Genomic DNA, 26,980 nt, shown 5'->3' on the forward strand with positions numbered 1-26,980 from the left:
CCTAATGCCTTATGTGATGGTATTAGTAACTGGGGCCTTTGGAAGGCATTTAAGTCATGAGAGAAGAGCCCTCATGAATGGGATTAGCCTTTTGCATAAAAGAGGCTCTAGAGAGATCCCTAGCCTTCCCATCATGGGAAGAGTCAGTGGGAGGCACTAGCTCTGGACAAGAAGAGGACCCTCATCAGAGGAGACTAAGCTGGCATATTGATCTTAGTCTTCCTAGTCTCCAGTACTCTGAGCAATAAGTTGTAGTTGTTTGTAAATTTTGTTTATCACCTCTAAAGACAGAAGACAGTCTTCATAGAGGGGGAACTTAAACCATGAAGAAACTAGTTCCAAGGAAGACAATTGAGTCTTCATTCGGGAACATACCTCTACCATCAGGGTAGGGGTCTGCAAAATACTTGACCTGACAATTTCAGAACTGCTGTTAACCAGCAACTACTATGTGCCTCCCATTCTTCCTCTTTATCCACTAGATTCTAGAGAATATATTACAGTTATGATGTGCCTGTGTCCTATTGTATGTTGCCTATGTGGGATAAAAATGACTTTTTAAAAAAATTTTTATCTCCCCAATCCCATCTCAAACCCCTCCCTACATATGCCCCCAACCCCCTGTTGTCCATGGCCACTGGCTAGGCCCATATGCATGCACACAAGTCCTTTGGTTGATCTCTTCCCCTTACCCCCACCCTCCCCTACCTTCCCTCTGAGGTTTGAGAGTCTGCTTCTCTTTCTCTCAGTCTGTTTTTGTTCATCAGTTTATGTTGTTCATTATTTCCTCTTGATGTGTGAGATTATGTGATCCAAGAAATACCCTTGTAAGAACCTAAACTGCGACAAGCCATAATGGTTATGCTGAGAGGCAAATGAATCAGTCTGTAGTGAGTTCCTTTCTGGGCCAACAGTTCTTTTGAGTCCCAATTTCAATGTCAAATAGTTCCTTTTGTGTACATGTCAGCCATGATATTTCAGATCTGGTTGGTGGACAAAAGGTGGTGATGCAGGTCCGACCATCTCTGGCTTGGTCCTGGGCATCCTTCAGCAAAACACAGCTGCTGTCTGCTGGTATGGTGAGGCGTTGTCAGCATCTTCCATCTGTGAATTGTGTCTCTTTTGTCTTCATGGCTGGAGCACTTCTGTCTATTCCTCTGTTACAGGATTCCAGATGGTCTTGGAGTTGTTTTCTGAAAATATACAAATATATTCTCTACCAAAAGTTAATAAAAGGATATTTTCTTTAAATTTAACTTGGGATTCTTTTTCATCCCACCCCCCCACCCCCGCCAAATAATTTTTTTTTACTTGTTTTGACACCATGTGTGTATTTTAATGGGTATTTGGGTGTTAGCATTTCGAATGAGGGTTGATTTTCTAAGGTACAAATTTTTTAGATGTAAATTATTCTCAGGATATTTTTCCTTACATGATATTCTTCCACTGTCATCCCCTTTTTTACTTTAAATAATAGGAGACTTTTGGAGATTTTATAATGTAGTCTTGAAAGCTTTTACATTTTAATTATTTGTGCTACACTATGACTGCTTTAGGTTCATAACATGCTGTGCAATTTTACCATGAGACGCTCTGCCAATAATAATTCTTGTTAACACTTTAGGAACAGCTTTTTGTACAGTACAATCAGTTTTTCTAGAATATTCATTTATTTCCATTAGCCACATTAATTTCCTCTGAGAAACTGGCTACTATTCATCTGTCAAACACAACACTCTAGCAACAATCTTATTTACCATGTGTGTATTAGTGGAATTGATTATTTGCCTTATTGAGAAGGGCCTGAGCATTCCTGCTACTAGGCTGGACTTGGATATTAAAAACCCACTTGCCCACCCATGGTGTGAAATATAACTTTTTAACTCATTTATTTTTAAACAATTTGGTTCTCTGTTATCTAATAGAAGAGAAGCCATGTCTAATCTGATATAGGAATTATCACGATTGGATAAAAATTTCCTTAGGAGAGTGAGTAAATTTTGAAGGCAAAAAAAAAAAAAGGCAGAAAATATTTGTCTAGGAGAGAGAGAATCACCATGGTTTCTAACTATTTATTCTCCCTCCTTGTAAGAAGATCATATATCTTTGCCAATTGCTATGTATAATATCCAACAGTAACTTCTGTGGGAAGCATATATTTTCCTACCCCATAGAGATTGGGTTTAACCATCTGACTTCCTTTGTCAATGGCACACAAAATGACTTTTTGTGTGCCAAATCCAAGTCTATCATTGCAAACATCTCATTTGAGATAAACTCAAACTACCCATTAAAATTAAATTACTTCAGTCTGCTTTTTATTTAAAGTCAGCAAGTTTCGATTTAAGGGACATTTTGGAGAAAAAAATTCTTATTCCATATGGTCAATTCTTGAGAGAGTTTCAAGTCCCTTCTGGTAAATGACCCAATTGATTATAACAAATTTCCTATCTTTTTTTATTTTTAAAAAATCTTTATGTGTTCAATCTTAATATATATTTGAAAAAGTAAAATATGGCAATGAACTGTGCTGCAAAGTATTGTCATCTAATCTAATTTTTATATTAATTATAGTGCCTGCCAATCAATATTTTAATTTCATATTGATTTGATATTGTAGTGTTTACCTAATTGAACACTGTAGAATATTATTATCATGTGATATTTCAGAAACAATGAAATCATGATCGAATAAATGAGAAAACTGTTATATAATATATTCGCCTTTATGAAAATATACAGGGCATAAATACATATTTCAAACACAGAGAAAAGTCCAGAGAAAGAATAGTAAGCAACCATATACCTCTACAAGTTCAAGTGTTTTGCCACATTTCATTTTATTTTATAGATAAAATAATAGAGATATAACCAAAACCTCTCTTCACAGTTTTCCTGAAAGGAGAAAATATTATTATCCCTATTTTACTGATGTTGTAGTAAGCCAAGGAGTGATCTTACCCAAGATCATAGTGAGAAACTGAAATGAAGCCTACACTGTTCTGGCCCATCTTCCAACTTTCCTTCCTGAAAATCACTAGTATAATCTAAGTTCAATTTTTTAAAAATCCTGCTAGGGTTTTAAAATTAAACATCTAATTGAAAATATCTGTAGATGAGAGACTTTTGAAATACAAAACAATATTTCTGTATGTAAATATAAAATAATATGTATATGAATCTATGCTGACCTACCTCCTAAGATAAACTTGTTGAGTTTAATTAAGTTGTATGCCTGATTTTCTTCCTTGATTTTGTATTCCCTTTAACAAGATTTCTTCTTTTCTTTTCTTTTTTTCTTTTTTTTTTAATATATTTTATTGATTTTACACAGAGAGGAATTGAGAGGTACAGAGAGTTAGAAATGTCGATGAGAGAGAAACATCGACCAGCTGCCTCTTGCACATCCCCCACTGGGGATGTGCCTGCAAACAAGGTACATGCCCTTGACAGGAATCGAACCCGGGACCTTTCAGTCTGCAGGCCGACGCTCTATCCACTGAGCCAAACCGGTCCCAGCAAGATTTCTTCTTTTCAAGCAAGATCTTGGCATATAGTAGGTATTCATTAAATGCTCAATAAATGTATCTAAATTTACAACAAACAAAATGATGTATAAAATCTACATATAATTAAATATTCTTTAAATATATAATCATAATTATAATCTATTTTAGAGTCTAATATATAAAAAGCCAAAGATGTAATGACAGATCACAACTGAAGGCTTACCAACCTAGAAGTCCTTCGGTCAGTGCTAGGTTGCCCTGGCACTGGCACTGACTGAAGGGCTGCCCAGCTGCAGCTTGGCGACCCAGCACTGACTGCCCCACTACAGCCTGACAACCCAACACTGACTGCCCAAGGGACTGAGACCCAGAGAGAGAGGCAGGGTCTGATCTGCAGCTTCAGTGGCAGCTATTAACCAGTACTTGCCTCTCTTTCTCTCTCCCTCTTCCTTCTCTAGCTTCACCAGCAGCTGAGCTTTTCTTTCTCTCCTGGCCTCCCCAGGAGATGCAGTTAAGCTCTGCCTCTCTGATCAGGCCCAAAGATAGTCTCAGAGATGCTGACTGTCATAGAAACTGGCCAGCAGAAGAGGGCAGTTGGGGGCAAATCAGGCCATCAGGAGAGGGCAGTAGGTGGCACCCAGGTCAGCAGGGGAGGAAAGTTAGGAATAATCAGGTGATCAGGCTGGTAGGCAGAGGCAGTTAGGGGCAATCAGGCAGGCAGGCAGGTGAGCAGTTAGGTCTCAGATTCCGAGAGAGATGTCTGTAGGATCAGGCCTAAACTGGAAGTTGGACATCCCCAAAGGGATCCCCAAATGGAGAGGGTGCACACTGATCTGAGGGAACCCACCCCCATGCATGAATACCAGGCCTCTAGTATATTATAATGGACCTGAAATTATTTTTATAAATAAATTTCTTAAATAAACATTTCATTTTGCAGAAGAGGCAAAAAGCCCAAACATTACCAATTTTTTAAATTTTTATTCTCTTGCATTATGCTAAGTGAAATAAGCCAGTCAGAGAAAGAGAAATATCTCATAATCTCACTCATATGTGGAATATAATGATCAACGTAATTTGATGAATAAGAATAGATCCAGAGACAAATAGCAGGGGAAGGTGGGGGTGGTTAGACTTGTATGCATGCATATTAGCATAACCAATAGACACAGACATGGGGCTGGCGGGGGCTTGCCATGGGTGGGAATGGCTGGAGAGGTAGGGGGGGGTCATGCAGGAGAAAAAAGGAGACATATGTAAAATTTTAAATAATCCTATCTAATAAAAGAGTAATATGCAGATTGACCATCACTCCAACTTACAATATGGCTGTCCCCATGTAGTCAAAGATCCTGCTCCCATGTGGACACAAGATGGCCACCACAAGATGGCCAGCAGGAGAGGGCAATTGGGAGGGACCAGGCTTGCAAGGGAGGGCAGTTGTGGGTGATCAGGCAAGCAAGAGAGGGCAGTTAGGGGTGACCAGGCCAGCAGAGGAGGGAAGTTGGGGGCAAACAGGCTGGTAGGGGAGCAGTTAGACATCAATCAGACTGGCATGGGAGTGATCAGGGGATGATCAGGCTGGCAGGCAGAAGCAGTTAGGGGCAATCAGGAAGGAAGGCAGGAGAGCAGTTGGGAGCCAGCAGTCCTGGATTGTGAGAGGGATGTCCCAGATTGGAGAGGGTTCAGGCTGGACTAAGGGACATCACCACTCCCTCCCCCCATGCATGAATTTCATGCACAGGGCCTCTATTAAGTAATAAAAAACGTTTACTTTCTTCTCTATTTTTTGTGAAAGTTAAAAAAAGCCACACATCACAAACCTAGTTACATATAATGATCAAGGCAAACACTACCATAAGGTGACCTTATGTAGTTATTTATTCCCCAAAAATTCATTTACTATAATCATTTTTGTCAACCTCAGCAATGCATTCTAATTTATCTGTGCTTAACCATGTGTTTCACATTGACAGCTAATTCAGGAGCATAAAAATATTCTGAAGTAAATAATCAGAAATATAAAATTTTTAACTAATGAGGGAATAAAAACAAACCACTCCATGTCATGAAGTAATGAAATTATATATGGATTTAAAAGGCTATAGCCTTAACTGGTTTGGCTTAGTGGATAGTGTTGGCCTGCGGACTGAAGGGTCCCAGGTTTGATTCCAGTCAAGAGCATGTACCTTGGTTTTGGGCAAATTCCCAGTAAGGAGTGTGTAGGAGGTTGCTGAATCAATGTTTCTCTTTGATCAATTTTTCTAACTCTCTTTTCCTTCCTCTCTGTAAAAAATTAAAAAGGCTATTTTAATTGTTTTAATAACAGTATAGTTTAAGACAATATAACTTAAAATGTTACTTAGAGTAAGATAGATAATAGTTTCTCAAGTAAATAAGCAAAAGGAAAAATGTGCTACTAAACAATTGTGAAATGGCAGATTCTATATCTCATGATCTTTACATCAGCAATACTTATGCCTTTTTCAAAGTAAACCTACTTGATTTTCTCCTCTATCCTAAATTCTTATATCACATTGTTTCAAGAACTTTTGTAACTTGATACTTTCTCATTATTTAATTGCTCATAATAATGCATTATATCATATGCAGAAAGTATAAAATTTTTAGCCCAATTGTGATTATTTGTGACATTTGCTTATATGATATTTGCTGTTAAAGGGAAGGAGAAGTTTACCTCAACTTTCTTAGGGACCTGGCTAGATCTAAAATTTAAACTAACACTGACAAACTAACAGGAGAAAAACACACAAGTTTATTTAATGTAAATTGTGTGTGACATAGGAGGCCTCATGAGAACCTAAAGGAACAGCTAGACCTGAGATTTTTATGCTTGATTTGATGAAGGGTGAACACCTGTGTAGGATAGGTCAAGGAATATGATGTAAGTGTAGTAAACGGGGAAGTTTTGCAAGGCTTGTTTGTATAAATTCTTGTCAATGGCCTCTTTGTCTGTAGAGATAAGGATACTCCTTTCCTCTTGATATAAAGTGGGAACCTCTCAGTGACATTTTATAGTGTTTCAGGCTATTTTCTCAAACTCTTTCAACTTAAAATATTCAATACACGACTGGCCATGTTTGTGGATATCATGTCCAGCCAGGAGAGAGCATGCTGCCCACCTGGCTTTTTGTGCAGCACCGCTGGGAGGCCCAGAGGCCCACGCCGTGCTCCAGCCTATGGTGTCTGGCCACGCTCACCACATCTCTGCATGGGAACTCAGGCGCTACGACTCAGGTGGAGGGGCTTGCCTGGGGGCCTGGGGGCCCAAGTGCTGTCCCGGCCCAGAGGTCAGTTGGGACTTGTCCTTCCACACCAGATACTCATGCTTCAATTGCCGGCCAGGCCTAGGGACCGCACCCATGCACAAATTTTGTGCACCAGGCCTCTAGTGATATAATCCTATCTAATAAAAGGGTAATATGCAAATGAATCATCACTCTGAGACAAATATGGTAGTGCCCATGGCCACAAATATGGCGGTGCCCTAAGCCACAAAGATGGCAGCATGGGCTGGAGCCACTGAGCTACTGGAGCTGGTGGGAGGCCTGGCTTCCTGCATGCCCAGGCTGGCCACTGAGGGAAACCTGCGGGGAACGCAGTGGGGAGACATGTAGGGACTGAGCAAGGTTCCCTGTCTGAGGTTTCCAAATCCACCATTGGTTCCTTTCACCGCTGATTCCCCTCCTTGCAGGTATCCTCCACACAAAAGCCGTTTTGTGCAAATGTCATGTCCAAAATCTTTAACAAAATGAGTGTCACATCTAGGCCACCTAACTCCTGTTAGAAAAAGGACCTGGGAGGAGGGATTTAGGAGTCAGGAAGCCATCGTGACCTGCTTGGTCTCCATAACTGCTGTCAAACACAGGCGGTCTGAGACCCTCCCAAATACCACCTGAGCTAAACCTGAGAACCAAGATATTTTCATGGCCCAAAATTGACGGAGGTAAGGGAACAGGGGAGCAAAGCAAGTAAAACAGCAAAATGTGAATATTACCTAAAACCCAGACTTTGGGAGAATTAATTGAAATAATATTCCAGAAATTGTATAACAACAAGGTGGGTAGGTTGGTTGAGTGTGAGTGTGGTCCTCTGCATGGAAAGGTTGCAGGTTCGATTCCAGGTCAGGGACATACCTGGGACATACCTGGGTTTCAAGTTGGATCCTGGCACATACCTGGGTTTCAAGTTGGATCCCTGATCAGGGCTTCTAAGAAAGGCAAATGAAGGGATGTGTATCTCTATCACTCTCCTTTCCACTCTCTCTAAAAATCAATGGAAAAATTAATTAATGCCATATCTATAAATGTGGATAATCTAAAAAAAGAAAAGAAAAGAAGAAGAAGAAGTGGGATGGCCCTAACCAGTTTGGTTCAGTGGATAAAGTGTTGGCCTAAGGACTGAAGGGTCCTAGGTTTGATTCTGGTCAAGGGCATGTACCTTGGTTGTGGGCACATCCCCAGTTGGGGGTGTGCAAAAGTCAGCTGATTGATCTTTCTCTTTCATTGATGTTTCTAACTCTATTCCTTTCCCTTCCTCTCCATGAAAAAATAATCAATAAGATATATTTAGAAAACAAACAAAAAAACAGGGTAAAAGATTGAATTTGTACTGTATAATTTAAAGCGTGTAAAGTAATATTATAACTTTTTTTACATATAGTCGGACATCCCCTGAAGGGTCCCAGATTGGAGAGGGTTCAGGTTGGGCTGAATTTCATGCACCAGGTCTCTAGTATTGTATAATAAAGTATGTCAAGATATATAATAACTGCATAAGTCAATGAATTAATATTTTCTAATGGACCAATATAATGGGTTACAAAATAATGTATAGATAAAAGATTAAAGTATAAGAGACAGCCGAGACCGGTTTGGCTCAATGGATAGAGCGTCGGCTTGGGGACTGAAGGGACCCGGATTCGATTCCGGTCAAGGGCATGTACCTTGGTTGCGGGCATATCCCCAGTAGGGGGTGTGCAAGAGGCAGCTGATCGATGACTCTCTCTCATCGATGTTTCTAGCTTTCTATCTCTCTCCCTTCCTCTCTGTACAAAATCAATAAAATATATTTAAAAAAAAAAAATAAAAAAATAAAGTATGAGACAGCAATGGATTTTAATGAAAAACTGTTATTAATTATTTTCCACATTGCCACTAACATTTAAGAGACGACTTCTTGTCAAGTTTTGTTTTATTATTAAAGATATTATCCATAATTATCTATCCACAAGAACCTTACAATGATTTCCCCTTTTCTAACTACATATAGGTAAAGGCAAGATTTTCTTTATATACTTCAATCAAAACAACAGAGAGCAAAAGGTTAAATGCAGAAGCAAATATGTGAATTTCTAGTGGAGTCTTCCATTAAGCCAGGCATTATTAACTTTGCAAAAATAGAAAATAATGCCAATATTCTCACTATTTTCACTTGGCATATAAAACATGTTATTTGTTTTAACATTAAATTGCTCATTTTGGTTATTTTTAAATGAGTTAAGTGTTTCAAAGTCTCCTTATGTCGATGTCTAATATTGATGTAAACTATAAAAATGAGTCCTTAGTTGTCTTCAATAATATACTTCTTTACATTCTTACTGCTGTAAAGAGTCTTGACGTAGAATCACTGTCATGTACTTTTAAGCACTTTCCCCCACCTCCTGGAATTGTGCTTTCTCGTTTGCTGTTTATCTGTAATGCCTCTACCAGACAGTCCCCCCTAAAGACTGATGACATCACTTTTGTGGGTCCCCAAAGCTCAGTGGCCCTCCCTTTTGGCTGCCTACCCACACCATATCTATGCCTTTGAATTTTACCTATGCCAGAAATGTCCTTTCCCAACAATTCTGCCTTTTTAGCATGAGTATAGTTGTCTTATTCTTCTTATTTTTTGAGATTCTTGAAAGCAGAGTCATGTATTTCACAGTACCTTTTATGCAGGTGTTTTTTAATCCATTTATCTATTTTTCCAGCAAACATCAGTGATTACCTACCATGTGCCAAGGAGTAAGTGATTGGTTAGATTCAAACTTTGCATCATGGCTCTTGGGATCAGTTATGGCAAAAATTTGGTCTTGTTTCCTATAAAATTCTTCCCATATAACAGCATACACCTCCATTCTAGCTATAGCTGTTTAGCTAATTAATTACCAATGTTTTGTAGATTACATTTACACAGAATTACTCATTTCATAGAATTGAATGTATATCAAATTTGTTTTTATAGAATATATAAAACTATAAACAAAAATGTATAAAGTAATAAATCAGTTCAGATGTAGTCGAAATGCATTTTTCACACAGAGCAAAAGTATATCCCTGTGCTACAGCCATAGCTCTAAACATGTCACTCTGGGCAATTATGTTGGAATGTGATTATAACCCTTGGAGTCAATATGAGCATCATAGTTATTCTAATAGCGCTATTCTATAATACTTTCTTTTTCCTAGTGCTTTCTGTAGTGATAGTTTCACTGTTGCATGATTATTTGATTAAATTTGATCCTTTCACTGAACTCCAGGCTCATAAGGACAAATACATCCTTATTACTCATAATTGCCTCCTCAGAACCGAACTCTGTGAATGGCACATAGTTTATCCTATAATTTTTTAAATAAAATAGGTAAAGAAATAAATGCTTTTAGATACCAATGATACATGTTTACATTATGATATCCATAATCCCAACTGAGATACATTCCTATGTATGTCGAAGCTTAATTTCCAATGTAATCAAACCTTGGTTTTTACAATTACTAACAGAGATAAGAAGTACCACACTTAGGACAGTTGTATCTAAAAAAGAAAAGCCAGATATAATATATAAGATATTGATCCACAAGCAAGAGCTGCTTGTTAGGCACTATCACAAATGATTGATAATATAATCTAATTCAGGGGTCCTCAAACTTTTTAAAGTGGGGGCCAGATCACGGTCCCTCAGAGAGCTGGAGGGCCGGACTATATGAACTACTAATTCCTACTGTAACACCTCGGCTGCGCTCACTGCCCAAAAAACCTGGCGGGCCGGATCAGACTCCTCTGCGGGCCGCATGTGGCCCGCGGGCCGTAGTTTGAAGACGCTTAGTACTGGCAATAATATTTGTATTCAAAATGTTAGGCAATGGAAAAAAAAAAAACACCTGTAGGTTAACATTTTTAGAAAATGTTAAATGTTTACTTTGGTTACATTATTGTTTTGCTTATCAAAGCATCCTCTTTCACAGAATGGAGAAAGCTATTATACTAGCTTCTAAGTTGGACCATTAACCTCTCTCTCCACTCTTCACACACTACCTATTTGTCCTGCCACCAGAATTTTCTCTCTAGAGCCCAAATTTCATCGTATAATTCCATTACATGGAATTCCTTTATAAATTATCAAGCTCAGTGATTCTCAACTGGGGAGCAATTTCTCTCTCCCAGAGAACTTTTGGCAATGCCTGGAAATACTTTTGGTTGCCACAACTGGGGAAGGGAGGAGGACAACTTGGATCTAGTGGGTAGAGGCCAAGCAGGCTGCTAAACATTTTACAACGCACAAGAGAGCCCTCCACAACAAAGAATTATCGGGACCAAAAAGTCAACAGTGCTGCGGTCGGGAAACTCTGACCAAAAGATGAAGTCCAACTTGGTATACATCCCGAACGAAATATTCTTAACGCTCTTCCTACCTTTTGTGTAGCATGCAAACTTGTAGCTAAGGGAAACATCTGGCAAGCACATGTGTGTTAGCGATGGCCTGCTCCTTTTGGATGTTTCAGATGCTTTCCAGTTTGCCACATCCTACACCACTTGTTATTGCCTTCATCCAGCTGTCTTCACTTATTTATGTTTCCCACCTTACCTAAAGCATCCAGCCCTGGCAATGCTAACCTGTCGAAGTTCTTCAGTACACCCTTTCGTGTGTCCGTGTCTTTGCACAGGCTAAAAAATCGAACAGGAGTTTTCTTTATTACAACTCTGCTTTCCAAGTTCCATTTGCCTGAGGAATTAATCCATGGGGTCCTCTCAAATGCACTCTTTTCTTTTATGCTTCAACTATACATTTTATTGTGTCTATTATAACAAAGTTTGCACAGAGTCACATTTTGGTATTTGCGTCTTGGCCTTCCCTTTCATTGGGTTTTGAGGTCCTTAAAAATTAGGACCATGCTATAATTAGTATATCATCTTCATAACATCCAAGACAGTGGCTAGGCATGCATTTCATAAATTTTTGTTGAACTACTGTAATTAAATTAATTTCTAGGGAACCCTTTAACTTTTTTAATCATATACCTAATCATTTTGGAATTCAAGTAAAGAGTAGTTTACACTATTTTTCTGTCCTCAAAGCTATAGGCAATAGAATTAACATTGCTTTCATAGAAAATATCTATGATAAAAACTATAGTTAATGTATTAGCAGGAAAAAATAATATTTAAAATTAGTGAAGTTTGAATTGTGGAATTTTGGATAATTATATATGTGTCTTAGTGTTCATCTCTATATTTTAAGTTCTATAAAGTATTCATATGATGCTTTTAAAATCACAAAATAAGATAAGAAGGAAAGATATTTTCATTTATGTTTTTGAAAACAACTTTTTTAGATTAAGATTCGGTTTCTTTATTGTAAGAGATTAAAGATTTGCTGATTGAATTCTGTCCTTGCTATAAAGAGAAAATTTAAAAAATTAGTAGTAATATGGCCATTATGGAAATAGCACAGATGTTCCTCAAACAATTATAAAGAGAACTATTTTATAATACAGCATTCTTACTTCTGTGTATATATCCAAAGAAAATAAAATCAAGATCTCAAAGAGATATCTGCAGTTCCATGTTCATAGAATGGATAAATGGTAAAGAAAATGTGATGTGTGATATCTATAATTATATCTGTCAATTCATATCAATCAATAGATATAGATATATCACAAATGGAATATTATGGCCTTAAAAATAACAAAATCCTGCCATTTGCAAAAAAAAAGTGGATGAAACTGCAGGACAGTATGCTAAGTGAAATAAGCCAGACACAGAAAGACAATATCATTTATATGGAAAATTGAAAATAGTCTAATTCATAAAAATAGAGAGAAGAGTGGTGATTGGAGAAGTAAATGAGATATTAGTCAAAGGGTACGAACTTTCATTTATGTAAGATGGAATGCTCTTGTTATCTCTAATGTACAACAATGTGGCTTAGGTTAACAATATTTATATTTGATTTTTGCCAAGAAAATAAATATTAAGTGTTTTCACTACTACAAAAATAAAATTAAAAGAAATAAAATGGTACCTATGTGAAATGATAGATATTAGCTTGATTATGGTGATTATTTTATATATATATTAATATATATATAAAATCATCATGTTGTGCATTTTAAAAATATACAAATTTTGGCTATAAATTATACCTCAATAAACCTGGGAGGGGCTCATAATGTAACCATAATAATACAAGCCAAACACATTTTACATTTCTTCAATAATTTTGGAAACACCTTTTAATGTGCATGGCACAATATGAGAAATAAAGAACATTTTTATTTATGCATTTATTTACATAGTATGTTTACATTAAACTAATTTGTTCATTCAGATTTTATTTGGTTTGCTGAACAAGCCTTAGCAGAGAGAAGTAGGTGAGGTAATCTCACATGTCAGTATGTTATAGCAATAACAAGTCTCTGATTAAATTATTTCACAAATAAACATAAGGGCAGAGAAATGCCCATTATGTATAATAAGTTTGGTGAACTTCTAGGTCTTTTTTAAGTATTCAAACAACATAAGGCAATTGCAACAATAGTCGTGTGACAAGATATGAATAAACATTTAGTTAAGGATCTAGTTTGTGTGAGGTGGCAGCAATGTTCTGACAAATTATAAATTAGGTCATAATGCTAAACCAAGGACATCGTAAAGGGTATAGACTATTCAGCTTTCTAGAATATTAATGCCCTCTTTAAACAAGGATAGGTGTTATTCACCACATCCAGCATTTAAATGCCACTTATTTCATTGAAATTTTTTTCCTAATCTTTATTAGGCTTATAATGTTGTTGATGAAATACTAGAGGCCCAGTGCACAAAATTTGTGCACTGGGAGGGGTTGTCCCTCAGCTCAGCCTGCACACTCTCCAATCTGGGACCCCTTGGGGGATGTCCAACTGCTCTCCCCTGCAGGCCTGGTTGGCTCCAGCTATCCTCCCTGCAGGCCTGGTCTCCCCCAATTGTCTTCCTCTGCCAGACATCTTGTGACAATAAGGGGGTGGCCATCTTGTGATGATGTGGGGGCAGCCATCTTATTGCAGCCACCTTGTGACAACATGGGGGTGGCCATCTTGTGATGTGAGGGTGTGAGGGTCAATTTACATTTTAACTCTTTATTATATAGGATAAAATGATGAATTTACATGTTTGTATTAGAGTTTTGGGGTTTAGGCTTTTCAGTACATCTTTCAAATTAATGCAAATAACCCCTGCTACGTACATTGCAAATTAGGAAACTTTGATATCTGACAAATTATCTATATAGCATAATAAAGATTAAAACTAGCACGCACAAACACTCACTCACACATGCATATTCATACATACTGCTTATAGGGAAGTAGATTTTTAAAAGTATAAATAATATAAAAATATGGCTAATTTTAATGTAGGCATAGCTTAAAATAATAACAATATTAATAAAAGAAATGTAAATAGTTAAAATTATGTTAATAAAATAATGGCTGGTATTTATTAAGAATTCACTAGTGTTTAGAGTATTTCCTGGCTTATTAAATATATTCTATACATTAGTAATAAATGAATAAAGATATCAGTAAATGAATGAATGAACACTGAGTTCTCTAGTAAGTATTTTATAAGAAGTATCTCATGAAATCCTCACATTAGCCCTATGAAATGAAATTTCACAAATGCATTTTCTGAAGCTAGGACATTAAGAATTATTTTATGGTGGCATCAGCATTATAATTTGTACATTGAGTGATTTTATCTATTTTTTCCTTTCACTCACACACATATGCATTTCTAATGCATGGATTGGATATGGGTATTGATTGAACAAAGGCATATGCCCAGAGGGTGCACACACATCAGGCCCAATGCAGCAGAAGTTATTGGGGAAAGCTCAGATTCTAGAACAAAAGTAAGTGTTCAGGTCCCCATTAAACTCTGTGATCTTGCAGCTCCAGAAGTCAGATTTTGGAGGAAAGACCTCAAATTCGGGCTGTGTGACTTCTAAGCTAGGAGATTTTTGGAGAGGAAACAGCCTGCCTTGGTGTGAATGATGTAAGGGTGGTACTGGTATCCAAGTCCTGTAGTAATTCAAAATTGATTACCTTAAACACCAAGCCACTGTTGGTTTCCATGGTGTTTGGGAGGGAACTCAGCTCTTTTCTGGGAGGCTAGCCTGTCAAGTTTCTGCCTTGGACATATTAGCCCTTTACCCTCTAAATTAAATCTTAATAATATTCCTATTATTCATTGAGCACTTACTTCTTTACCAGGGTTAAGTGTCTGAAACAATGTCCGAGCCAGCCTCTAAACTCTATAATGATTCTAATACATTTCATATGAAAAGAAAAACTGTTTGAAAAATTCTGAAGGAAAAATTCTGTATTTCTATCACTAAATAAAATCCACAGAATTGAACAAGATTGGCACTAAAGATACAGCTTTTCCTGGACTGCTCCTTTACTCAGAGTAGATCAGGTAGCCTGTGAGTAGTGGTCCAGCTAGTAAAGCCTCTTGTTTGGGAAGAGACAAGAAATAATCTTTCACCAAAATATTACGTTCAAATTTAGGTCTAGAAAGCAAAAAGTTTTAATCTCATAACAAAAGCTTCATTAAAAAACAAACGCAGAGTAATTTAAATGGATTTTGCAAATTTCCAGGTTACACATTTCTCATGAAATCCCATTAAGTCAAATAAATACCAAATCCTAAGGAAAAGTTCAGAATTTACTCTATTCTGTTTATTTGAATAAGACCAAATTTATAGGAAAGGAGTTCTCAACATTTTTAGCCAGTACTTCTTTAAATTGAGTTTCCAAAGCAATCTATTTTCTAACAGATTTTAGCATAAAAATTTCATAATTTAAAGTCTAATTAAGGAACTGACTTTTAAACATGGTAAATATTGATTTTAAAATATTAATTAAGTAGTTCCCAAGGACCATAATTATTTAATTTCTATAATCACACATTTTTAAAATGCATGAAAAAGCTATTTTTGTCATTATTAACTTTTATGTTATTTTTTTCTTAATATCAGTCCAATTCTCTGATATAATGTTCTTGAAGACGTTTTGAAAGTTAGAAAGATTTTATTGATCACCTATCACTTCTCTGGCACAAAACTTTAAATCAACATTTGATATCTTCCAATGATCCAATGATCAAAATTACATATTTTCTTCTGGATTAAATTATTACAAATATTACTGGTCCCTATTAATTAAAACACTATTATTACAGCATATTTTGATGAATATCAATGTTATAAAAGATGCATTTGTTCATAGTTGTTTTATATATCCTTGGATGATTACAAATTGTTGCTAGATTGAGACTGGTTCCTGATTAGATTGTACTCCTATTTTTTATAAAATAGATGTTAGCCCCAACGACCACCTTCTCTTAGGTCATCTGTTCCCCAGTGTGGTGTCTCTGTGTGGAAATTACTTTCACTCTCAGATACGTACTCTCTTGTTTCCACAAAGTGCTAATGCCATCCAAGGAAAAGCAGGCGCGATCATCAGCTTATCTGTTTGTGATTCTCCCCTCTCTGGAATATACTTTAATCCCAACTCTTCTGCACATCTCTGCTGTTGTTGAGAGATAACTTTATACATCAGTTTCCTCTAGTTATTGACCCTAGGAGTACTTGTCCACTCAAAGGATTATTCTACTTCAAAAGTAGAGTTTTGCTGTGTTTGTTTTTAATCTGCCTGGTGACAAAAATACAGAAATTTTGGTTCATTCATGAAATTAAATATTATGCAGTGATTTAAAAGGGTGGGGCAGATTTATATGATCTGATATGGAAACATCACTAAGTTATATTGTTAAGAATCTTATTTTATTGAATATCTTTTTGGGTTACTTAATGTTTCTCCACACACATACATTAGAATGCATTTAATTAAATACCCTGCCAGTGGAGTTCTCTTGAGTGCTTATACAGATTGAATAAATCAGTCTCTTTGTAGCAGTGGAGAGTGAAGTAAATACCTCTAAAATTCTATCTATATGGAAAGTGCATCGACAGGCAAGGGGAGTAGGCCATGAAAATCTGGAAGTGATGAGATTATTATTCCAGTCTGATTTTGTTAGTTGGGTGATACTGGAAAGTCTCTGACTTCTCAATGTCTCAAGTTCCAATCTGTAAATTGCTAATACTAAATAGTATGATTAATTTTTATAAATTGTAAAATGTTATTCCATACCTGACAACTTGACAAATGAAATAAATGGATAAGTATCTTATACAATCAATACACACTCCTTTGAGAATAATATATTATATACATATATCAGGAAATATATAATAAATAATATATATTATACAAAGTTAATGTAATTATATATTACATATAATTTATGTGATACTATACATTGCATGTAATATGTTTATATATAACATAACATTTTCAATTTGATAACTAATATGAAATAGTTTTAAGATTGAATTATTACTTCCCCTATTGATATATACATTATATATTATTTACACATAAAACATATAATAATGTAAATAATATATATGATCCACACTAATAAAATAGAAACATGCAAATTAACCATCATTCCACTACACCTGCAAGCCATGCCCACCAGCCAATCAGGAGCAAGTATGCAAATTAACCCAACCAAAATGGAAGCTGGCCACAGAGCTGGAGCAAGCAGGAGGCTTGTGTTTCCCCTGGCGATGGAGGAAGCCAAGCTTCCCACCTTTCCTGGCCAGCCCTGGCCTCTGCTCAAGGCTACAAAGTTTCAATTATAGAAGATAAATAAATCCTAGATACTTGCTTCCAGCCAGGCCTGGACTCTGCTCAAGGAGTTGCTAAAAATAAAAAATAAAATAAAATAAAATAAAATAAAATAAAATAATAAATAAAATAAAATAAAATAATAAAATAAAATAGAAAGAAGGGTCTGGGACCTTGAGTCACTGATCAAGAGGCCAAGATGAGATGGCAGGGGCCATTGGAAGTAAGCAGACCAGCAGGGGGGCCAGTCAGGGTTGAGCAGGCCATCAGTGGGGTCAGTTGGAGGTGATCAGCACACTGGGAAGGGGCAGTTGGGAGTGAGCAGGCCAGTGGGGTGGGAAGGTAGAGGTGAGCAGCCAGCAGGGGGGGCCCGTTGGGAGTGAGCAGGCTGGCCTGGAGGACAGTTGGGAGCAATCAGGCAGGCAGACAGGCAGGTGAGCGGCTGGAGCCAGCAGTACTGGGTTGTGAGAGGGATGTCTAGCTGCCAGTTTAGGCCTGGTCCCTGTAAACCAGCAGTAGGACATCCTTTGAGGGGGTCCCAGATTGAAGAGGGTGAAGGCCAGACTGAGGAACACCGGGCCACTAGTATATTATATACATTACTATATATTTATATATTATGGAATATACATAACATATAATGTTATTGATACATATAACATTCAATTTTATAGTTAAACTAAAATAAAGTTTTATGGTTGAACTAATACTTCCTGTATTGATAAATAATATATTATATAGGTATATTATAATATATGATATATGTGTTACTGTATGTGTATATATTATGTGATAATACATAATATATGATGTTTATGAAACTTTTAACCTTCAATTTGATAGCTAAACTGAAATAAAGTTTTAAGGTTGAATAAATACTTCCTCCATTGACATATTATTATATATGAATATTATAATAATTTACCATATTATATAAATTATTTAGTTTACTAATTAATCTGAAATAAAGTTTTAAGACTAACCTGATAGCTTTAGGTTAATTTGTTAGTGTGTGTGTGTGTGTGTGTGTGTGTGTTTCATTTAAATGGAACCTATTCTTCTAAATGATGAAGTTTATTTGATGATTACAAAAATAATCCACTCTGGTTCCAAATATATTTTACTTTTTTTGCTATATTCCATTCTGAAAACTTTTTTATTATTCTTTTATAACCTTGACTATTAGAAGTATTTTAATTTTAAATAACACTTATTGGAACACGTTGTTTTTAAAGTTTTTGAATTTAATCTTGCATAAGTGAACTTTCAATTGTAGAGTTTGATTACCCAAATTGACATGGGTATTTTCCTTTTATAAGGTGTCAAATTTAAATTAATGCATGAGCCAATTTATGGTTTAAAGATACACAGAAGCAAAACCGTAATACCTAAATCTTAAATCGTGTTGCTATTTAATTAAAATAATTTCACATGTAATACTTTGGTGTTTTAGAATGTCTATAAGAAAATTATTTAGACTGATTTAATATGTATTAAAACGCGTATGTCTATTATATACAAAGAAGCATGCTAGTTTAAGAAACAGCCATGATGTTTTGAAATTCAAGTATCAAGCCAATGTTTTAGAGATTCTGGGTGCCCTGCCTGGGTCCCCTGAATCCCTTTAACTGTCTCTGTGCCCCTCCCTCTGCCCAGTCCCTGTCCATTGATTCTAAGACCTTATACTTGCAAATCTTTTTGGAGGATTAATCTACTCTCCTGAGGCAGCTTTTCCTGTTTGCACATGCAAACAACTAAATGCTCAGAGGTTTCATCGAGCACTGCTTCCAGCCGCATGTATGTCCTCAGCCAATATTGACTCGTGGGGAATATGAAAGTCCACATCTTGTTCTTCAAGGCATGACACGCTCTGAGACATCACTGACACTCCAGAGGCGCCCGTGCGGTGCGCACAGGGTAAGCTCTTCCTGAATTTGCACCATTTCTTCCCCGTCTCTGCCCTGCTTCTCCCACGCTCTTGCTGGGCTATTCTGCAAACGCCCTTTGAAATAAACCATTTGTTCATGGAACCCTGCTTATATCTAGCTCTGCGGATTCATTTAAGGCAGTCAACTCAGAACTGAGCGGCAACTCAGCGTAGTGATGACAGAAAAGCACTGTCACGCGCACAGTGATCCTCACCCTCCTTTCCAGAAGCTATCCTCACTTCCTAGGAGTAGAGGCAACTGGACAGCAGCTGTGCTGCTGAAGATCTACACTATAGCAAAGGCGCTGAAGAAAACAGAAATCCTGTCCGTCCCATACTTTCCCCTCAACATGAGCACAGAGCATGCAGACAGCAAGACTCACATTGGAATTTTTCCACAATGAAAACAGCATCTGAGTCTTATTAGATACCAAATGGATAATAGCTTAATATTTGTGCTAAGGTAATATTTTAAATATATGTGAAGCCCTTGTTTTAAACCCCAGAATTAAAATATTCTTATATTAATTTTTTTCCAGAATTTAATTATCATAGCAGATGGTAGAATATTTGAAGCATTTCCAAATTGTTTCACCTAACTATAATTACATGATAATCCAATTACAGAGAAGAAGAAGAAGGGGACATAAAGACCATGTTTAAATTAAAGGATTACATTCAAATTAAATTGTGAGCCATAATGATACAAGTGGAGCAGATGGCAGAGGTAGTGTCACACTTTGAAATTAAAGTAAGTTATTGTTTTAACATAAATAAAATATAAAACTTAAAACAAAAATAAATTTTGATTTTGTTACTGTTCTATAATTTAAAAAACCCCTTCTATTAATATGAAAAAGAGTTTTCTTTGAATGAAACATATATTACTGCCGAAACCGGTTTGGCTCAGTGGATAGAGCGTCGGCCTGCGGACTGAAGGGTCCCAGGTTCGATTCTGGTCAAGGGCATGTACCTTGGTTGCGGGCACATCCCCAGTAGGGGGTGTGCAAGAGGCAGCTGATCAATGATTCTCTCTCATTGATGTTTCTCTCTATCCCTCTCCCTTACTCTCTGTGAAAAATCAATAAAATATATTTTTTAAAAAGAAACATATATTACTATACTTAAAGTTCCCTCTCAGATGAATTGATGCTGTAATTTATCTGCTTTTTAATAAAATGTTTTTCATAATAAATTAGGTTTTGTTTCTATAGGTGTTGGTATCAGAAATACCCCACTATGAACCATTTTACCTATTAATTTCAAAATCACCACAGACAGTCCTCGGGTTACGTCAGAGATCTGTTCCTATGGCTCAATGTAACATGGTTTTCGCAATAAATTGGAACCCACCTACATAAGCACCTACGTTACTCGTATGGAGCACATACACAGCAGTGATGAAGTAAAACAGTAAAACAAACTTAAAAGAAAAATAACAATTCCTGACCTTTACTTGTGGTAAATAAATAATAATAAAACATAAAGCACAGATGTACATAAGTTGAAATGACGTAACTGTTTTTTTAATATAAATACTGTAAATGGGAGATGGCGATGTAACTACAAAACGACATAAATCGAGTCCTATGTAATCCGAGGACTGTCTGCATTTGTAGCAACAGGATTTTTTATTTTACATCTGTTTCTATCTCCTGGCCCCAGTAAATACACTCCTACAGAGGACAAAAAAAAAAGTGCAGGTGCTCTGCACCAGTGCATCTATCTCAGCCTTGAGAAAGCATATAAGTCATGAGTAAAGGTTGTTAAAACAGGTTCCTGATTCCCAGAGATTCTGGTTTAGTAGATCTGGGCTGGAACCAGAGAATTTTTTAAACAATGTAACAGTATTAATGCTGCCTACACCAGAACCATATTTTTAACAAAACCCTCTGAGTGAAATTATTCTTTTGTTTTCAAACAAAGAATAACTTAGTAGTGGGACTCTGATCACAATTACTCTTCATTTCTCTCTCTCTCTCTCTCTCTCTCTCTCTCTCTCTCTCTCTCTCTCTCATATATATCGTATATATATATATATATATATATATATATATTTCATGCACTGGGAGAGAAGTGTCCTTCAACCCAGCCTGCACCCTCTCCAATCTGGGACCCTCTCACAATCCATGACTGCTGGCTCCCAACCGCTCACCTGCCTGCCTGCCTGCCTGCCTGCCTGCCTGATTGCCCCTAACTGCTTCTGCCTGCCTGCTTGATCACCCCTTAACCATTCCTCTGGTAGCCTGATCAACGCCTAACTGCTGTTCCCCTGCAGACATATCTATATATCTATATATCTATATAGATATAGATATAGATATTTGCTTATTTTTTAGATTTTCCTTAAACTTTGAAATTACACTTTTAGGTTATTTTGCAACATACATTTTTAGATTAAGCAAAAGCTAGAAGACTAATTTAATCAAAGCACATGTTTTAGAGAAAAATATCCAGGTATTGACATACTCATTAAGGTATCATGTCTGAAAAGCTAAATAAATCTCTTCAAAAGAATCAACTTTTGAGAAGTAGTGTCAACTCTTTCATCCTCACAACTATCGCTCCAACTCTAACTCGCCCACACCTGTCTTTCATTGGACGTTTGGCCTGTCTTTAATTGCTTGAAAGTTTTCCATTATTTTATAAGCTATTGAGTAAAATAAGTAAAAAGTGAGAAGTGCCATACTGTTTCCATCCCTGAAGGAAATTTTACTCCATATGACTTGGAGTTAACAAAACCTGGGATTACAGTTTTGGGACTCAGTCACATGTGTCTTTAAACTCCAGGCAACTTGAATTTATAATGATCTTTGAATCTCAGAGGACACTTATATTTTTTCAAATAGTTAAGTGCCTCAAATGCAAATGTTTTATCACAAGCACTTTAGAAGTTTTAGTAAGCCTTTTGTTGTGGTTGTTAAATATTTTGGAAAAACTTCTATATTCTTCATTGGGCCTATTACTGAACTAAAATCCCAGACACTCCTGTAATTATCTGTTTTATGATACCTTGTACAAGAAATTTTACTTCTCTTGGCTTCATTTTTCTCATCTGAAATATAAAATGGACCAGATGCTCTGTATTGTCCTTCTCTTCTACCTCAAAAATCTTATTTTAGAAAATAGTTTCTTGTACCACATTTCTCAAGCAATTTTTTATTGAAGGTAGTGAATATATATGTATATACTCTATCCCTAAGAAAGAAAACGAAGGACAAATTGGGCTTGCACATATATTTATGAAAAAAAAACTATATTAAATTTATTTATAGAATTTAAACTACTTTCCCAGTCCAATTTCCTAATCCCAGATGTATTAGGCTCTCTATAAACTTGTTTTGCTTAATTACTCATACCCTCTGAGAAAGCACACTATATGCTCATTGCAATTTAATTGACACTAGAGAGTGGTGTTGCTTGATAGATTTGAAACATTATCAAACTCCATATTTCTTTAATAGGAATAGCTTTCTGAATTCCTAAGATGGATTTTTAGAGAAGTATCATAACTTTATATAATGTAAGCTAAACACTGTTTAGAGCATATACACATAAGAAGATATAGTTTGAAATAAGATCTAAAAGAGCTAGTCTCTACTTACACCACTCCTAATTTAATAAGTTTGACAAAAACTTGGCTTTCCTTATTCTTCTGTAGAAAAATCTTTAACTTTCAAAGGAGCCGGACCCTTGCCATACAGGGCCCCAGACCAGCCATTTACAGCTTTGGCGTCTGTTGTTCTGCATCCAAGCTTGTCACTTCATCAGAACTAAAGTATCTCTTTTAAATCTGGAGAACAGCTTTCTGGGGAGAACAGGAACAGGACTCTTTGGCCTCTTTCTGGAGAATTCCCTCTGAAGTGCCAAAAAAGTAACTCAACATGGTGGGCTGTCGCTTTAGATAGGATTATCAAGTCATCCTTGGCTTAACTTGCCTCAGGTTCACCAACTCTACACAGTCTGCTCTCACTCAGTAGTGAGAGCAGCTCTCTGGCTAACGTCTTCCATTCTTGATACTGCAACTTACCCTCCCAGCAGCTGTTAGCTTTTAGCAACTTCACAGTCTCACCCAGTCCAAGAGATATTTGAAAGGGCCATCTTTGTCTTTGACTAACATTAAATACTTAAAATATAATTATTTTAACTCTGTTTTTATTTATTTCAGATAGGAAAGGAGAGCAGGAGACAGATAGGAACATCAATGATGAGAAAGAATCATTGATCAGCTGCCTTCTAGGCTGTGGGGATCAGGCCCACAAACCAGGCATATGCCCTGACTAGGACTTGAACCATAACCTCCTGGTTTCTATAGATGGATGTTCAACCACGGAGCTATGCCAGCAGAGCTAACACAGTGTATGAATAAAACATTATTCATACTAATCAATAATACTCCTTTTATAAATCCAGTCTTCTAAGTTGAGTAATTAAGAAGGAAAAAGCTTTAGATTTTCAGATGAATAAAGTTGGGATGAAGAGAATAACACAAATTATGGGTTCAAGAATTTATGCAGGGTCACTTGGTTGAAGTCAAGAGTTTTAGCAAAATTATAAAGTATTACATTGATAGGCTTCAAAATTCAATGCATAGGTAGCATAATGAAGATATAGTAGTTTAAATAAATAAAAAATAAATGGATGCTTATTTAGTCACAGGTTTAATATAAACTAATAATCTGATGAGACTATATGTATTAATATTTTAATTTATGAAGGCTGCAGAAGGCATTGTCTCATTTTGGAACCCATATCAAAAGAAAGTATTTTGAAATGACATCCAGAGGTGGTTTTTGTTTTGTTTTGTTTAGTTTGTTAATTTGTTTGTTTTTAAGCAATATTGTAATAGAACATGATGGTTGAAGGAACCATCTGGCCAAGTGTGGGTTAGAAATGAGATGTTGTTGTCTGAGGGCTAGAGTTATATTATTGTTTTTAAATTTTTTCTAATTGACTAATTCTATCCTAGTTCTGAAGATAAAATTAAGATTAAAAGGGTAAACATAACTGAAACATATTTGGCTCAAATAAAATAAACTTTCAAAAGTATATCAGTGTGCAGCAGAGAAATAAACTTTCTCACCTAACCAAGAACTGATCACTAAAAGAGGTGTCAGCAGAAACCAGGAACTGATTTTCATTATGATCCTACTTTAGATTTAAATTAGAAAATAGAATTTCTATTCTCCTGGCCAAGTAAAAAAGTCCATGTTTTGCCTGGCTGGTGTGGCTCAGTGGTTGAGCATAGAGCTATGAACCAGGAGATCACAGTTCAATTCACCATCAGAGCACAGGCCTACGCTGTGGACTCCATCCCCAGTACAGGGTGTGCAGTAGGCAACTAATCAATGATTCTCTCCCATCATTAATGTTTCTAGCTCCCTCTCCCTTTCTCTTTGAAATCAATCATATATACACATATATATTCATGTTTTATCAATTTGAATGTGAGTTTCATAAGGACAGGGGCTGTTTTTCTTTCATACTCCTCAAATTAAAAGCCTTTCTTAGAAATGGTGTCATGAATCATGGTGTTTCTTTTATCCATAGGACAAGTGCATAATTTCTCTAATGAGGGCAATAAGCATTATAACAAAGGAGGGTGATAAAACCCAATACTGTACACAGAATAAGGAAATTATTTTTTAAAGGATAATTATAAATTTATTACAAACCTTATTTTAAAATGTTTTATTTATTGTGCATGATTTATTTAGCAATTGATAACCAGAATTATTCTTTATATTGCAATCTGAGAAGTGCTATAAAGTTCTCTTCACTTTGGCTCACATGGTTTAAGCTTTAACCTTTGCTTTCCCCAGCAGTCCTAATTTCCAGTCATGCAACGTTTCTTTACAAATTTCATAGATGATAGAATATATGTAATAATCTATATATATAAAAGCTTAAGAGACAATTGCAACTGAACAGATGACCAAACAGGCTGCATGGGGTGACCTGGCCCGAAGGGGGAGCAGTTGAGGGTAACCAGGCCAGCAGGTGGGATAGTGAGGGGCAACCAGGCCGGAAGAGGGGGGCCAAGAGGGGTGACCAGGCCAGTGGGGGGGCCAGTTGGGGGCAATCAGGCTGGCAAGGGGGGGGCAAAAAGGGGCAACTAGGCTGGCAGGGGAGCAGTTAAGGGCAACCAGGCTGGTGAGAGGGGCAGTTGGGGGTGACCAGGCAGGCAGGAGGGGCAGTTAGGGGCAACCAGGCTGGCGGAAGGGGCAGTTAGCAGCTATCAGGCAGGCATGCTGGTGAGCAGTTAGGAGCCAGTGGTCCTGGATTGTAAGAGAGCAGTTGGACATCCCCCAAGGAGTCCCAGATTGGAAGGGGTGCAGGCTGGGCTGAAGTGACCTCTAACCCCATGCATAAATTTTATGCACTGGGCCTCTAGTAATAACATAAAATAACTCAAGTTTATATCTATAAAATTTTTATAGATCATTTTTATTATTTATTTATTTTAATATTTATTGTTGAAAGTATTACACATGTCCCCTTTTTTCTCCCATTGACCCCTTATAGGCCACCCCAGGCCTCCACCATCCTATTGTTTGTGTCCATTGGTTATGCATATATGCATACAAATTTTTTGGTTGATCTCTTCCCGCCCACTCACCTAATCCTGCCTTCCCTCTATTACAAGCTATTTTAACAAGAAAAATTTTAGGAAGAAAACTAACACAGGTTGAAAAATCATTGCTTACATGTAAGCTTCAGATCACATTTTAAGATAAACTTCAAATGCTGTGCTTTTGTTAGATATTCACCTCAAAAACATTTCTATTTGGTTGTTCTTTATGTGATGTTCCATATTTCCTCCTTTAAAAAAAAATGTTATTTAAGGAATACTGGCACATTACTTTTGTGCACTACCACTACAAGTGTGTTTAAAGAAAAGGAAGACATCTCTACCAGGTTAATATACTAGCATTTTAGTGTTCTAAATGGAAGCTCATATCTCAAACTGTTGAATGAGTTTCGTTCTATAAGGTCATTTATCCACTTCACAAAGATAGTACAAAATTGGTAGCTTTGAATTGGGTGAACAACACTATTACAGAATACAAAGGAGACATATTCTGCAGGAAAAGTCTTTTGTGAAGGTCACTTCAAATGGTTCTGCAATTTCATTTATATGGGAATAAATTTTCTGACATTTTGCAATTTACTTTCACAAAGATATATTCTCAAATTTTCCTGAAGATGCCCCTATGCATTCCAAACCTATTTTTAAATATATTTTTATTGGTTTCAGAAAGAAAGGGAGAGGGAGAAAGAAATAGAAACAATAATGATAAGAGAGAATGATTATTTTTAATTGTCTAAAGTTTTACATATGCCTCCATTTTCCCCTCTTGACCCCCATCTGGGCCATTCCCACAATGGGCAACCCCCATTGCTCCAGTGTCTATGTCCATTGCTTATGCTAATATGCATGCATACAAATTCTTTGGTTGCTCTCTAAGAGAGAATGATTGAACCACTGCCACCTTCATGCCCCACCCTGGGGATCAAGCCCA

The sequence above is a fragment of the Pipistrellus kuhlii genome, unplaced genomic scaffold (assembly GCF_014108245.1).
Source record: "Pipistrellus kuhlii isolate mPipKuh1 unplaced genomic scaffold, mPipKuh1.p scaffold_m20_p_3, whole genome shotgun sequence".
Taxonomy (NCBI): domain Eukaryota; kingdom Metazoa; phylum Chordata; class Mammalia; order Chiroptera; family Vespertilionidae; genus Pipistrellus; species Pipistrellus kuhlii.